This window comes from Numida meleagris, chromosome 4 (assembly GCF_002078875.1).
Source record: "Numida meleagris isolate 19003 breed g44 Domestic line chromosome 4, NumMel1.0, whole genome shotgun sequence".
In the NCBI taxonomy this organism is placed as follows: domain Eukaryota; kingdom Metazoa; phylum Chordata; class Aves; order Galliformes; family Numididae; genus Numida; species Numida meleagris.
Genome location: NC_034412.1, coordinates 20,140,422 through 20,154,498, shown reverse-complemented (window position 1 = coordinate 20,154,498; position 14,077 = coordinate 20,140,422). Strand labels below are relative to the sequence as shown.

Sequence of the window (14,077 nt, the reverse complement as noted above, 5' to 3'; positions counted from 1 at the left end):
GGCATTTGTGGCAGCTTTGTTTTCTTTTCCTGGCTATAAAGCAGAGCTTTTTTCCTCACAGTGGGAGAAATTTGCATGCAGAATAAGAAATACTGGCCTTTATAATGGCCAGTAACAATGGCCATAAATAATAGCTGCCTTTAGGAATCCAGGGAAATAGCTGAAAGAGATGGAGGACACCGAGGAAGGCAAATGTGGAGATCTGTCATTGGCTAGAGTGAGACACATCACTGATTTACAACAACTTTGCATTCCCAGAAGCAGGGAAGCCTGGTGTCTCCTCTGGGACATGAGATGACACGGGTAAGAAGACATTTAAAATGCACAAAGGGATGTGTTTCTTTGCACAGTGTATGTTTATGCTTCTGGCTCTTTCAGTGCTGGGTGACTGTCCTGGGTGTGCTGTTGCTGTGTCTGTCCTGGTCACTTCATACCAGCCCCGAGGACTGTCATTCTCTGTGGCATTTGCGGGTTCCTTCCCTTACTCCGTGAGCGATCTCAACTGGGCTACCACTGTAAATTCTTGTCCTATTCAACCCAAGTGATTAACAGCCATGGCATGGGTTGATGGTGCCATGTCTAACCACATGTCTGCTCTAGAACTTCTGTCTTGTAGCAAAGAGGGAAAAATGTGATGCATTCTTGGAAATGCCTTGCTATCCTAACCCTGTCTCAGAGCCTACTCTTTGTATGCAGAACTTGCTGTTGGGAGTCATGAATCATTAAGGTTGGAAAAGACCTCTCAGATCTCCAAGTCCAACCCCAGCCCACCTCACCATGCCCACTGACCATGTCCCTCAGTGCCACATCCCCATGGCTCTGGAACGCCTCCAGGGATGGTGACTTCCCCACCTCCCTGGGCAGCTGTGCCAGTGCCTCACTGCTCTTTCTGAGAAGAAATGTTTCCTAATACCCAACCTGAGTGCTTCACGTCTGTGCTTGTTCATCCTCCTGGTGTTTACATCTGGCACGTGTGGCAGCAGGCATTTCCTGAAAGCCTCAGGTGTTCTGGGCAGCTTGCTACCACACAGCTGCCAGCATATTCCTCCTTCATGGATAGGTGGTAGGAGCACTCTACACATGATGGAGATGAGAATGAGACAGCTTGGAGGTGGCATCTCTAAGGGGAAGAAACACCCCTTCCTTAATCCAACTGCTGTTCCTCAACCCACAGAGCTCCTGATCACCTTCTGGTTTTCATGTACTGGGGAAAGAGGGCAGTGGGGAGAGAATCTTGTTAAAGACCTTGTTGTCACGGTTGGGTGTCACCTTAGAGAAGGCAAAATGTCTTTTTCCAAGAACTCTGTAGAGGAAAAGAGTTCATTTATAATGCACATGTCTCTGAGCCTAGAGAGCAGGGGGCTCCTATCCCAGCACCTAAATGGGAAACATTTGTTTGGATTTGGCTGTTACTTCATTTGCCCAATCTCACATCATGTGCTGTGACATCCAACATGATGCCCATCTCCCATAATGAATGGGGACAGCTGGGTGTGCTCTGCTGGAAATCATGCCCTATGAAAAGAGGGGAGGAAGAGCGGCAGTTGGGGCGGCTGAAGGTCCCTTCCCTCCACCTCACCTGCACACACGGTGTTCACACACAGTCACTGTGGTAGCACTGTGCTCCTGCCAGCAGAAACTTGGAGAGAGGGGGGAGAGGGAGACAGCAAGCATACTTATCAAGTGGCTTGGACCGTAGCCGATTTGAAATATTACTAACCTTGCATTTTCAAATTTGATGCACAACAACCAAGATGCTAATACTTTCCTTAGTTTAGAAAAAAAAATCCTTTCACCCATCTCTTCTAGCCGAAGATTAGGAGAGAAGCTTTAAGAAGATTTAAAAAAAAAAAAAATCAACTTCTGAGCAGCGGAAAAAATGGTTTGTGATTCAGGGGCTCCGGGCAATTCATCATGGAAATTGGGTTTCTTAGCCGACATCATGTGAATCCTTTCGGCCCTGTCAACTTTTTAATACATTACATTGAGAATGTAAATCGTGTTGGTGAGGGGGAAAGAAGAGGGGAAAAAAAAAGAGAAAAAAAGAGAGCTGCTTCATTTTGGGTTTAGAGGGGAGGCAGCTCGAGGCCTGTAATTCATATTAACTAAATAATGCTAAAAAAACCCACTCTCCAAATATACAGATATGTATATACACCTCAGAAAGGGAGGGGAGAGGGAAGAGAATGAGACAGACCAAAATTGAAATAATTTTATCCTTTTGAAGGGTGAGTATTTGAAAGGGGTTTGCTATGGATTTATTTTTATTTTCTTTTATTTTTTTATTTGAGTTTATTTTATCTCTTTCTCTGCTTGAGCTGGTTGTTTCGCCAATGAGGAAAGCAAAATGAATGTTTTGGAGGTGGAGGAAGATGGAGGCAACAGAAAAGGAGGGAGAAAAAAAGGAAAAGATCCCACACTATCCTTGCAGTGAGTTTTTGTGTGTGTTTGCATGCACGCTGTATCCCGATGATCTCAGTTAACTCTTTTGTGGGGGGTGAAAGCTGGTAGTGCCATGAGATCTGAGCCCAGTCTGGGTGTGCTCTGAGGTCTTTGCTCTGAGGACCTCCGGAGGCTCAAAGCAAAGGCTCTATGCAGCACAAAGGCTCTGCATAAACCCCTGGACAGGGCTTAGCCATGGCGCTGGCTCACAGCTAGCTCGGATGTGGGGAATCCTTGCCAAGTGTGTTCCCATTAGGGGATGCTTTCCTTGTGCCTTCAATGCACCCAGCGTGCGTCTGGAACAATCTGGAAGAGGCACCCGGCCTCACAGAGAGGCCTTCTCTAGTTTTTCCTCGTTGGATGGTGCAACCTGGTGATTGAGAGAGATGTTTTATAACAACCATCTGTAGATGTCCCTATTCATTGCACAAGATTTGCACCAGATGACCTTTAAAGGTCTCTTCCAACTCAAGCGATTCTATGATTCTATAATTCATGTCTGAAGGATCTTCTGGAGGTTTCTATGCTGATGCCCTGCTCAGAGCTTGCCAGGCCTCCATGTCCAAAACCACTCTATATTGAAGAAGACAGTGAAAGAAGCTGGAAAGGAGTTGCATCAGGGAGGGTAACAGCAAATAGGGCAAAGAATCGGTTGGCTTCAACATGGGCTGTGAGAGTCTGCAAGGCTCCGGTGTCCTCAGAAAGGGGAAAAGTGGGGATTGTGGCTGAAGCATGTCTAGAAAGGTACAGAAAAGAAGCTTGTTTGCTGAGGCAGTCTTCCAGGAAAGCCTCTGAGAAACTGGACCACTCCTAGAACAGCCATGCTGATGCTGTTGCTTGAAGTGCAGTTGTCAGCTTGGACAGCTGCCACAGGCAGAAGATGGTGGGAGATAAGCTCAGGAACAGCCCATAAAAGGAGACTGGGGGAAAAAAATGGAGCTGGAGAGATTCTGGGTCTGCTCTCCTTCAAGAGAAGAGAAATAAGGAATGTTCCCAAAATATTAGATGGGGCAGATAGAGAATGCCTGGAGTGCAAGGGTCAAAGTCATGGCTGGTGTATCTTATAGCGGTGAGCTGTAGGCAATGTGATTTTGTCAGCAATGTTTGCTTTGCAAAAAAGACGCAAGCAAATTATTTGATGGGACAACTGAGTACCAGTGTGGCATGGAGCCATACTGGCAAAACTAGGCATGGATGTACGCTGTCACTTCTTCAGGCAGATCCAACCTCCAAACAGTGCATAACCAACCTGCTTTGAACCCCTTCAGAAAGGGCTGTTAGGACCAGGTAGGACAGCAGTGTGTTTTACCAGTGGCATCCAGCTCTCTCCTACTAACCTCACTGAATGGTTCACTTCTCACATTGAGTTTTGGCTGTAACAGGAAAGAGGTGGTTGAAAGAACAGGCTGCCCATGGAGGTGGTGGAGTCACCATGTCAAGAAGTGTGGAGATGTGTCGCTGAGGGATATGGTCATGGCAGTTAACAACTAGGTGATCTTAGAGATCTTGATGGTTCTATGATTCTATGATCACCTCCTTCGCTCCAATTTTGCAGCTCAGATTTGAAATGTGAATACCAACAGCAAACAGTGATCCCTCTATTTTCCTCCTCCCGGTGCTGATCCTGGCTGCTTGTCTCTATCCTCTCTGTGCAGTGATCTAACACGGCTCTCCCGCTAAGGTATCTTCCTGACCTTCCTCATCCTCATCGATGGAGATGCTGGCTCCTGGGTCACTTCCTGGGAAGCTCTGTGCTTTGTTCCTCCATCCTCAATCACCACCTTCCTGGAAATGAGTTGTTGAGGCAGTCAGGACTAATTGCTTTTGGATTTTAATGACCACCTCAATACCTGGGTTTATTGTATACCTTGTGTTCTATAGGTGGCAAAAGGACACCACCAGCAAATGACAGATTCTCAGCTGACAACAACAGTATTAAAACCAAAGCAATTATTTGCAGTGGGATCCGAGGAACAGTGTACATGCTCATTTGCAAAACTCTTGCAAAATCCTGACATTTGTTGCAGAGTGTAACTTCAAGGCTTGGCTGACTTTTAAACATGATATAATTAAGCATGCCTGAAAGTGTGTTTAAGAAAAAAACAGACAGAAGTAGAAGAGCTTATAATCCAGTGTTCTCGAGTCTCTTCAGCATTCCTTGAATAGCTGCATTCCTGCTTTGGTTCAGGAGTGGCACATGCTCTTAATGCTTAATCCCTAAATGACTCTTCCCTTGCAATATTGCTCAATTCCTACAGCTGTTTGGCTCCTACTTAAGCATCTGTAATGCACTGATCCATGTGTGCCTCCTGCATTGTTGGATGTGTTGTTCCACTGATTTTAAGGCAAATTCTCATTCTACATCTGCATATCCTAAACATATTTGGCAGCATTTTTCTTTCTGCCTGTATTATCTTCTTTGTGTTGCACTGACTGAGCAACTGCAAGAGAAAATAACATTTTTGGAAGGTCTCCTAAACTTTTTTTGGTCAAGTTAGCAAGTCCACATTTGTTTTCACTGATGGCCAAAGGCAGACAGATATTTTTAAGAAATAAAGTATTGCAGCTGTACCATGAACATCTCAACTGGGAGTAGTGTTGAGTCTTGAATAACTGTTCCCATAGACTTCCAAACCAATAAAGTGAGAAAGCTAAGCTGGAGGGCTTTGAGGTTTGTCCCTCAGATTGAGAAGAAATGACAGGTGAAGAAGAGAACTCCAGGAGAGTTATGAGAGGCACCAAATCCTAATAGCGTTTGGGCAGAAGTGGGGGGTTTGTGGAAGACCAAAGTATCTTCTGAGTTGAGATATTCTTGGAGGCATCCCCAAGGATAAGCCATTTGTGACTTTTTTAAAGGTTTAAGGTTCAGAAAATTCAGGAAAAAGTCATATGAATTTGAAGCATGACGGCTGCTTTCAGCAGAAATTGAAAAGAAAGGAAAAGTCTGGCAGACCAGTTGTGTCCTGCTGCTTTTATTTATTTCTACTGAGACTTGCTGCACGCCAGCCCTCACGGTAATAACGTTAGCTCTGAGGGTAGCGAGGATTTGCATTTGGGCAGGATTTAGTAAAGTTGGGTGGGATTTGTTATCATTTTCAGGAAACATCTGGACACCGCTTTCAGACACAGGGTCTGATTTTTGGGTGGTGCTGTGTGGAGCCAGGAGATGGACTCAACGATCCTTACACGTCCCCTCCAACTCAACATATTTTATGATTTTATGATCATTGCTTAATATTTATACTGTAGATGTGTTCCAGAAGCTGTATTTGGTCCTGGCTTATGTTGGGTTGAACATGAGGTAAATTGAAGCCCAATGGGCTTTGGTAGCAAAAAGAAGGTAGCCTTATCTCAAAAGCACCTCTCTCTTGTTTTTCCCCCCTCCACACAGGTGTCGCCAAGAACCTCCCTCATCTCCCCAGTGCCCATCTATGGTGGAGGTGATGACCCCCATGTCCTGTCAGAGGCCTGGTGCAGGATGGTGGGCGCTGTGTCACTGCTAAATAGTCCTCTAAGCATCCAGGATGGACAACAAATGAGTATAAAGCCTGCCTAAATCTTCAAACAAATGTAAATGCTCATTCAGAGTGGGACAGTGATGGGGAACTGGGCACCCCCTGATGCTTAGCCCAGTGAGCTCAGACTAGCACGTGGTGCCTTCTTTCATTTTTTTATTGTAGGCATTGCGAGTATTAGTGCTGAATATCACATCAAGAATTATCACATTGAGAAAGCCCTGGCTTCAGAATTTTAATATTTTATCTTACAGTTGATGAAATTATCACAACAGAGCATGATGTAATATGGGATGGGGGGGTTATTCTTTTGGGAAAACGTCTCTTTTCATAACCTGAGTTGCTGAATTCTTTCTTTCTGAATGAGCAAAATGTGTGAGCTGGCCCATTGTGTGTGAAGGAGATGAACTCCAAGACTAAAATGCATGATGACCCTTGAAATGAAGAGTCTTTGGCAAGCAGGTGTGATTGCATGGGCTGCTCTGGAGCTGTGAGCTAATTCGAGAAGGAAAACCACTGAGATTTCTGGTGATGAAAAAATTGTTACTGTGTTAGAGCTTTTCAATTAAATTGCACGAAAACCAAGAGCAGAGTTTCAAGGCTTAAGGGCAAAATGAAACATCAGTTTTAATACCTTAGGAAAAACATTTAGATTTTTTTTTTCCGAGTAAGATTTATAAACATGGAACTTGTGCTGAGGCAGAATTAAAACAAATTTTGGAATTGTGGAAATTTCACCGAAACAAGTTTTCCAGCTTTCAGCAGAACTTGAATGGAGCTAAAAGGATGGAAGTTTTATCTGAAAGCCTGCAAGATGGAAATAAACTTACTGCTCACTATAGAGGTGTAATACGTGAATGGTGATTTTATCTTACTGCTTACAGTAGTGAGGTTGGTAGGCGAAAATGGAATATCTGTTGGTCTAATAGGAATCCTACCTCAAAGCTTTTGTTAAAATAGTAGGAATTTTTAATAAAAACAAAGCCTTGAAGAATGTTGAAGAAGGGTGGAGATGTGGCACCGAGGGACATAGTCATTGGGCATGGTGGGGTGGGTTGGGGTTGGACTTGGGGATCTTAGAGGTCTTTTCCAATCTCAGTGATTCTATATTTCCAAAATGGTAAGTAGCAATGTGCTGTAACCCATGGCTTAGTGTAGTATTAGTGCATTGTCTTTCAGTCCTGGTCATTGAAATATACATTTTTTAATTCATAGCATGGAAAAAATCTAGTAGACATTGTAGGCAATCAAGATTGATGATATGACAAGTAACAGTGCAGATTGTTTGGGCTATGGAATTTAGCTCCAGTAAGCTGGGTATAAGTCAAACAACATATGTTTTGGAGCACATGGATGCATTACCTACACTAATGAAGATGGCAAGTCGACCCTTGGAAGGAGGCATTCTGTTTGGTCTTCAGCCTCTAAGAGGGAGGCCACAAGTGCATGAAAGCCAGGGGTTCAGCATGTACACCTGCATGCAGTGTTCAGTGGTTTCAGGCTGCCAAAAGAAAGCTCTGGAGGATGATTTGACTGTGGTATCTCAATGTCAGCACAGGCATCCTGTGCTATGTGGATTGTTGCTCTAATAGACCCAGCACTTCAGCTACTCGTATAACAGAGTGCTCAGAAGACGAGCACTTGATTGGACTAAAGCGTGATAAATTCCAGAGGAAAATAAGATGCTGGCAGTGAGAGCAATTAACTGCTGGAGCCACCTCTCGTGAAGAGCATGAATCTGTCATGGCTGTATGCCTCTTCCTTCACAACTAAATGGCTCTCTAAAAGGTTTGCTCAGGTTCAAATACTGCTCTGAGACGGGGTCTGAGTGTGTCCTCCTCAAACGCCTTTGTCACTTTGAGCTGCTTCCCCTGACCCAGTCAGGGTAATCTCATGAATACAATGATTAATGCAGAATCGTTGGTGGTGATTGGTCAAGCCTGCCTGGAGACCTTTCTTCCTGCTGCCAAGGTGTCCCTGTTGTGTTATAAATATACAGGACACAAGGGCTGTGATCCCTGGCTGCCCCCAAGGCTGAGTACCAGCACCTCGGATTCTTTATCTGGGGTTAAAACCTGGTGCCCAACCAGGAGGAGACCTTACATCCCCAGCTACAAAAAGTCACACTCCTCCCCTCCAGTGTCAATGTGATACGCATTGTGACCTGCCAAATCTGAAAAAAAGAGCTTTCAGTTTTTTTGTAAAACTGAAGGGGGCTTCTGCAACGGAGACAAATCCTGCTGCTGCTGCTAAAAGCCTGATTTCACCTTCTGAACTTCATTCCCTCCCTGCAGCCAGAGCAGGCTGATGTAAGGAACTTCTGGTTGTGACACCATGAACATGGTGCAACAATCCACAGAAGATGAGAAGAGCAAAGATGTGCATACAGTAACAACTTGGCGCTTTCTCTCCAGTTCTCCCATTCCCATTCCCCACCAACTTGTCTCCTTCACACTTGTTTCCCATTTTTTCTTCCCTTCTTGTCTTCACCACTATCTCTCTGGCTGTGTGTGTCGGCCTTCGTTGCCGCAAATCAAACCTATTAGGAGCTCCAGAGGGACTCCTGCCAATGGCCTCTCTTTGTGAACCCTCTGGTTTTTTTTTAATCTGCAGTGTTCCACATTATATTGCCATTGATTTAATAGTCTGCCATGAATTTTACTACCTGTCAAGCAGCACAATTATTTTGAATTCTATTGTGGAAGAGCTTAACACCCAGCTCCAGATCACTTTACACTTTTCACCTGAGGGACCCTCTTGCTAAAGGGCACTTTCCAATTCAGGGTAGCGTTTTGTGTGATTGTAGGGTGGCATTTTGTGCCACTGTTTTAATTTGGCATTGGGGGGATTGAACAGATTGGCAGACATGTGGGATGTGGAAGCTATTGCAGGGTGGTAAAAACCCAAACGGATGACTTTCTTCCCTCTTGCTGCTCTGAAAAAAAAATTAGATGGGAAAACATGCATCTTTGCTGTCGGTTCATTCTTCATGGGCTCATCCTGAAGGCTTCCCAAGAAGGGTGCTGAGAGCCCTGCTCTGATGGGGGTGCTCAGCACCAACCAGCAGTGAGGCTGGATGCCCGTGCCTGGAGATGTATTCCCTGTGGGTGGGTGAATAGGAACTGAGAGATACTTTCTGAGAGCTCAGGTTGGCACTTGCAACTGTGCAGCAGATTTCTTACTTGGAACAATGAGTGGATTACATCTGCTTAAAATAAAGAAAAGATTGGATAATTCAGGATGAATCATCCTTTTGTATCCTTTTTTTAAAAGAGCTCTCTTTCCATTATCTTGTATGACCAGGATAAATTGTTTTTTTGGGAGAAGTTGCTCCATCTGCAGCGTGCGACCCACTATGCACAGATGTAATTTACCATGAAGGAGCTGCTGGCTCCTGGGCGTGAGCGGAGAGCTGCCTTGAACCCACCACAGCAAGTGGCCATTCTGAGCAAGTCAAGCCTTGAGTTAAAGCCAACCTACTCTTCCTTTGACCTGAGAGAGAAAGTGAAATCACTGTGATAGGCATAGTTAATGATCTATATAGATTAGAGAGAAGAAAAAATACGCTTCTGGGTGTCCTTGGCCTTGCAGTAGGGAAGGCTTGTTGTCCCCTTTCAGGAAGCTGGTGGGATGGCACAGACACCTGATAGGGCTCCATCACACTTGGGGCTCACGTTTGACCCACTGGGGGCTTTCAGGTGTGAGGTGTGAAATGCATGGATTGCATAAACCTCCTGGGAAAGTCGGAGGCAGGATGAGGTGGCTCTGCTGACTGTATGCTGAGGCTCTGCAGGCCAATCTGTGGGATTGTGCCCAGGTCCCCCTGCCTCCCTCACAAACACAATGATGATAAAGTTCAGAATGCCCAGAGTCCTCCCCCAGCATTGTGACAAATACGCATCGTGTTCTCTTTTGGAGATCGCACTCAGACAGAATAATTAGGTGGCAACACAATTTATTGCCTGCCACCCTGTAAAGCTCAGGAAGCACTCTTTCAGTTTTCAGCTGGTATTTAATCAACAAATCATAACTTTTATTAAGCCTAAATGCAGTGCTTCTAAGTTACTAAATTTAAAGTGTGCCTGGAAACCAGGGTCATTTTTTGTTTGATTTACATATCACAGCATCATGCAAACTGGGAATAGGATAACGAGGGGCCCAGATTGCAGCCATCTCACAGGAGATGCTTTGGAGGATTTTTTCCTGCTTTGAGACCTCCAGTACATTCCCAGGTACTGCTGCGGGTGGTTTGGAGCTGCTGAGTCCTCAGCTGCTCTTACAGACTGAGGGAGCCATGTTGCATGAGATTGTTTTGTGTTATGACAATGGCTTTAGCTGCACGTAAAGGCATCCTGGCAGAGATGTCTTCTGCCCCACAGGTCCACAGGTGGGGAAAAGTGGTCACAGCCCTCCCAGGAAGTAAATTCCTGACCCTGAAATGATGTATTGATGGCACTGAGCTCTCCTGGGCAACCTATAGCATGTTTCTCGGGGCATTTTTAACTTCCTTTGGCCTCTCCTCTACAGGCCCAGCCTTCCAGAAAGAGTGGTGAGGCACTGGCACAGGCTGTCCAGGGAAATGGTGGAGTCACCATTCCTGGAGGTGTTTAAGAGCCATGGAGATGTGGCACTGAGGTGTCACACCATTAGGCATGGTGTCAGTGGCGTGGTGGGATGGGTTGGGGTTGGACTTGGGGATCTCAGGGGTCTCTTCCAACCTCAGTGATTCTGTAATTCTATGTCTACCTGCCATGGGCTTCCCCAGGCTGAATGGTGGGGCCTGTTTCCAGTTGTGATGGTTGGGGAGGGTGGAGGCTGCTGGGTCTGCAACAGCACTCCCAGGCCCCATGGCCAGCAACCGTTTTGGATTTGACAGAAACTCCAACTTTGCCAAATATTGGAGACTGACTTAAAATGCTAACGACAATATTTAAAACCCATGAAAATTCTAAAACAAGGATGTTATTAAAGTGGAATTAAGAACAAAGCAGTTGCTAATATCTTCAAGAAAAGGGAGAATAAGAACATTTGGACTTTAAATGGTATTAGAATATTAGCTGGAACCTGGAAATAAGATTTATCTGTGGAACATTGCATCTGAGAAGGTTTCAATTCGCTGCTGAGATGCCTCTAGTAGTACTGATTTGACTGTCAAGGGTCAGCACCTCTTGTGCTGGGTGATTTTCCTGCTTCTGAATCTCAGGGTTTGGGAGAATGTTGCTCTCTGGACATGTGGAAGTTTCAATGGGAAACATGAACGTGTTTGTTTTGATATTGTCTTCCCTCTCCTCTGTAAAGGTCCTGGGTTGATGATTTTAGAGATGGTTAAAAGTTTGCAGCCAACAACATGTTTTGAGAAAGAAGTGGTTTTACCAACACTGGCTGCTCCTTTTCTCATATTGCTATACATAGGGATGTCTTCCTGGGTTTGTGTCACTGAGCTAAGCTATGCTGGAAGCATGGAGGTGTGGAAAGTGGAAGGAAGAAGAAAAGATGAAGAAAAGAACTTAAAGTTTCAATTAAATAATCTAAGACAATTCCAAGTGAGGACAGGAAATCTGAAAAGGCAAAATGCTCCATTTCAAATGCTGAATTGCTTACAATTGTTAAACATTTTTATTGCCTGGCTGGTTTCTAAAACATAGGTGTGGAAGGCACGGAGAAACTATTTCTTTTCTCTCAAATTATAACAATTTTTTTAAAAATTCATTTTCCTACTTCTCACTACTTTCTGAATGAATGAGTTATGAATATTTCTACAACTAATAGAGGTTTTCTTTCTTTTAATGTAATGCTTATATTAGGAACTTCAGCAAGTTGGAGTTGTCCTCTAGGCTTGCATAGAGGCTGATCCTCTGACACTGAGGTCTGGCCCGTGATTAGCATTGTGTCCTGATATGGGGAGAGACTGAGGGTGCAGGGACAGTCTAGAGCCCTGTGAAGATTTGCACCTTTGGAGCTATTCACTACTCCACGTTTTCCTCCAAGGTTCTTACAGATGGCTGAAGCTCCAGCATGTTTTCACTGCTTTACATGCTGCCCCCAATCCTTTCTCGCTTCTTTTCCTAATTTCTCGGTAATTAAAATTTCAGCACTGCAATAAATGTGTGCTCTGGGCTGTCATTGTTGAGCAGTGTGGCTAGCAGAGACCCAGCAAAGCCATGGAGCAGGGCCATGGAGCTCCATGAAGTGGGCTTCCAACATGTGCAGCTCCAGACCTTTCACATCAATCCGCAGACCCCTGGCAGCCGAGAGTGCTGCTAAGAGCCAGGAAACAATTTCAGTAGCCAGGTTTGTGATGGGAGCTAATGAAATTTGAGTGCACAGTTTTTTCAATCAAAGCACTATGATGGCACCCAAACAGCTCTGGTTGTACGGCTGCCTTGCTCCCCTGGGGAGCGTCCTGTTTATCCTTTCCATATTTGTGCAGGCTGTGTGGAGATGCAAGAGCTCACTTTGGCCATGGGGAACCCCATGGTCTTATATATAAGACTAAAATACAGTCCTCCCTCTGCCTGGGAGGTTACAGATGGAAGGAGGCCAAAGCAACCCCTCCACAGTGGTAGGTGGAGTGGTTCGGACAGCAGAAGATCTGCACCTGGGGGCACACAGACAGAGTGAGGTCACCTCTGCATCTCACAGCTTGCTATTCCAGCCAGTTGGAAGTGTATCCTGGTGGATATCACTGGCAAATGCTCCTGTCATTCTATATATTTGTTAGCACATGGATGATGCTGAAACTGAGCTATAATTATTGGTGGAGCTGGCAGTGGTGCCTATAATTAAGGTTGCCAGACATTTCCCATTAAAAAATTCTCTTTTCTAATGCTATGTCCTTGCCAGTGCATAGCTGTTCAGGCTGAAATTTTCAGTTGCAGGCCACTGGCTCGGGCTGGTCTTTGTATGTATGAATGTGTGTGTGAGTAAAATAGAGCTCAGCCAGATCCAAGAGTGCGATACAGGGAAAATGCATTGCTTTATAGTTACTTAACGGAAAAATTAAGTGACAACCACATTGCTGAAAAGGTCATGGCATGTTGAGAAGTTCTGGCACTCCCAAGCTTTATTTTTGCTGGGACTTGATGTTTGGCTTTGTGATAGATCTGGGCTTTTTGTCATTCTCAGACTCATCTTTCTGGTTCTGACCAAGTCACAGAGCTCTGCAGATCTGCTGTCAATGTGAGCAGAGGAGTGGGTTTCCCAGAGGTCTGGCTGGTTCTCACATGGCCTGGAGCTTAGGGAAGGAAGCAGGGCTTCCTCTATTCCCATGTGGGCCAGCAGCGTGTTCTGTGGTTTGGCCAGGGAACAGTGAGCAGGCAGCCTGGGTTTCCCATAGCCAGGGTGTTTCTCCAGCTGGTTCATGCAGCAGGGAGGAGTCATCATGTATTTAAGTGGTACAGGCCCCTCTGATTCTTTAGAGCACTATTCATCTCCAGTTTGTGTTGTTTATATGTGTAATCCTATCTATACCCCTATCTATCCACATGGAAATATATGCAGATAGGTAGTTACAAGATGTTCCAAAATTTCCTGGCCGGTGGAATAGAATCATAGAATCACAGAATCACAGAATCACAGAATCACAGAATCACAGAATCACAGAATCACAGAATCACAGAATCACAGAATCACAGAATCACAGAATCACAGAATCATAGAATCATAGAACCATTTGAGATGGAAGGGACCCTTAAAGGCCATCTGGTCCAACTCCCCTGCAGTGAACAGGGACATCCATAGCTCCATCAGGTGCTCAGAGCCCCATCCTGCCTGACCCTGGGTGTCTCCAAGGATGGGGCACCCACCACCTCTCTGGGCAAGCTGTGCCAGTGCCTTGCCACTCTTATTGTAAAAAACTTCTTCATGTCTAATCTAACTCTGCTGTGCTCTAGTTTGAAACCATTTCCCCTTGAATAGTAGGGTATGGGGATGCTTTCCATGCATGCAGGCCTGTAGCTCACTTGACTTCAGTGAAGTTACTTTGACTTCATCAGCGGAATATCTGGTGTTTGCTTCCCTTTTAAGAAATCTAATTATGTAGAGACTCTAAGAAGTCACTGAAAGAGCCAGTCTCCTTTTTTCCTTTGTTCTTATTCATTTATCTGGTCCATTGTCTTTCT

General features: G+C 45.0%; 1 long non-coding RNA gene across 1 annotated transcript in view; it reads left to right on the top strand.

The window, feature by feature from the left end:
* LOC110398695 overlaps positions 9,307–14,077 on the top strand; it is a 9,287-nt gene continuing 4,516 nt past the window's right edge. The window contains exon 1 of the long non-coding RNA XR_002438562.1: positions 9,307–10,189. This is a non-coding gene — a long non-coding RNA (uncharacterized LOC110398695). The remainder of the gene's footprint in view (positions 10,190–14,077) is intronic.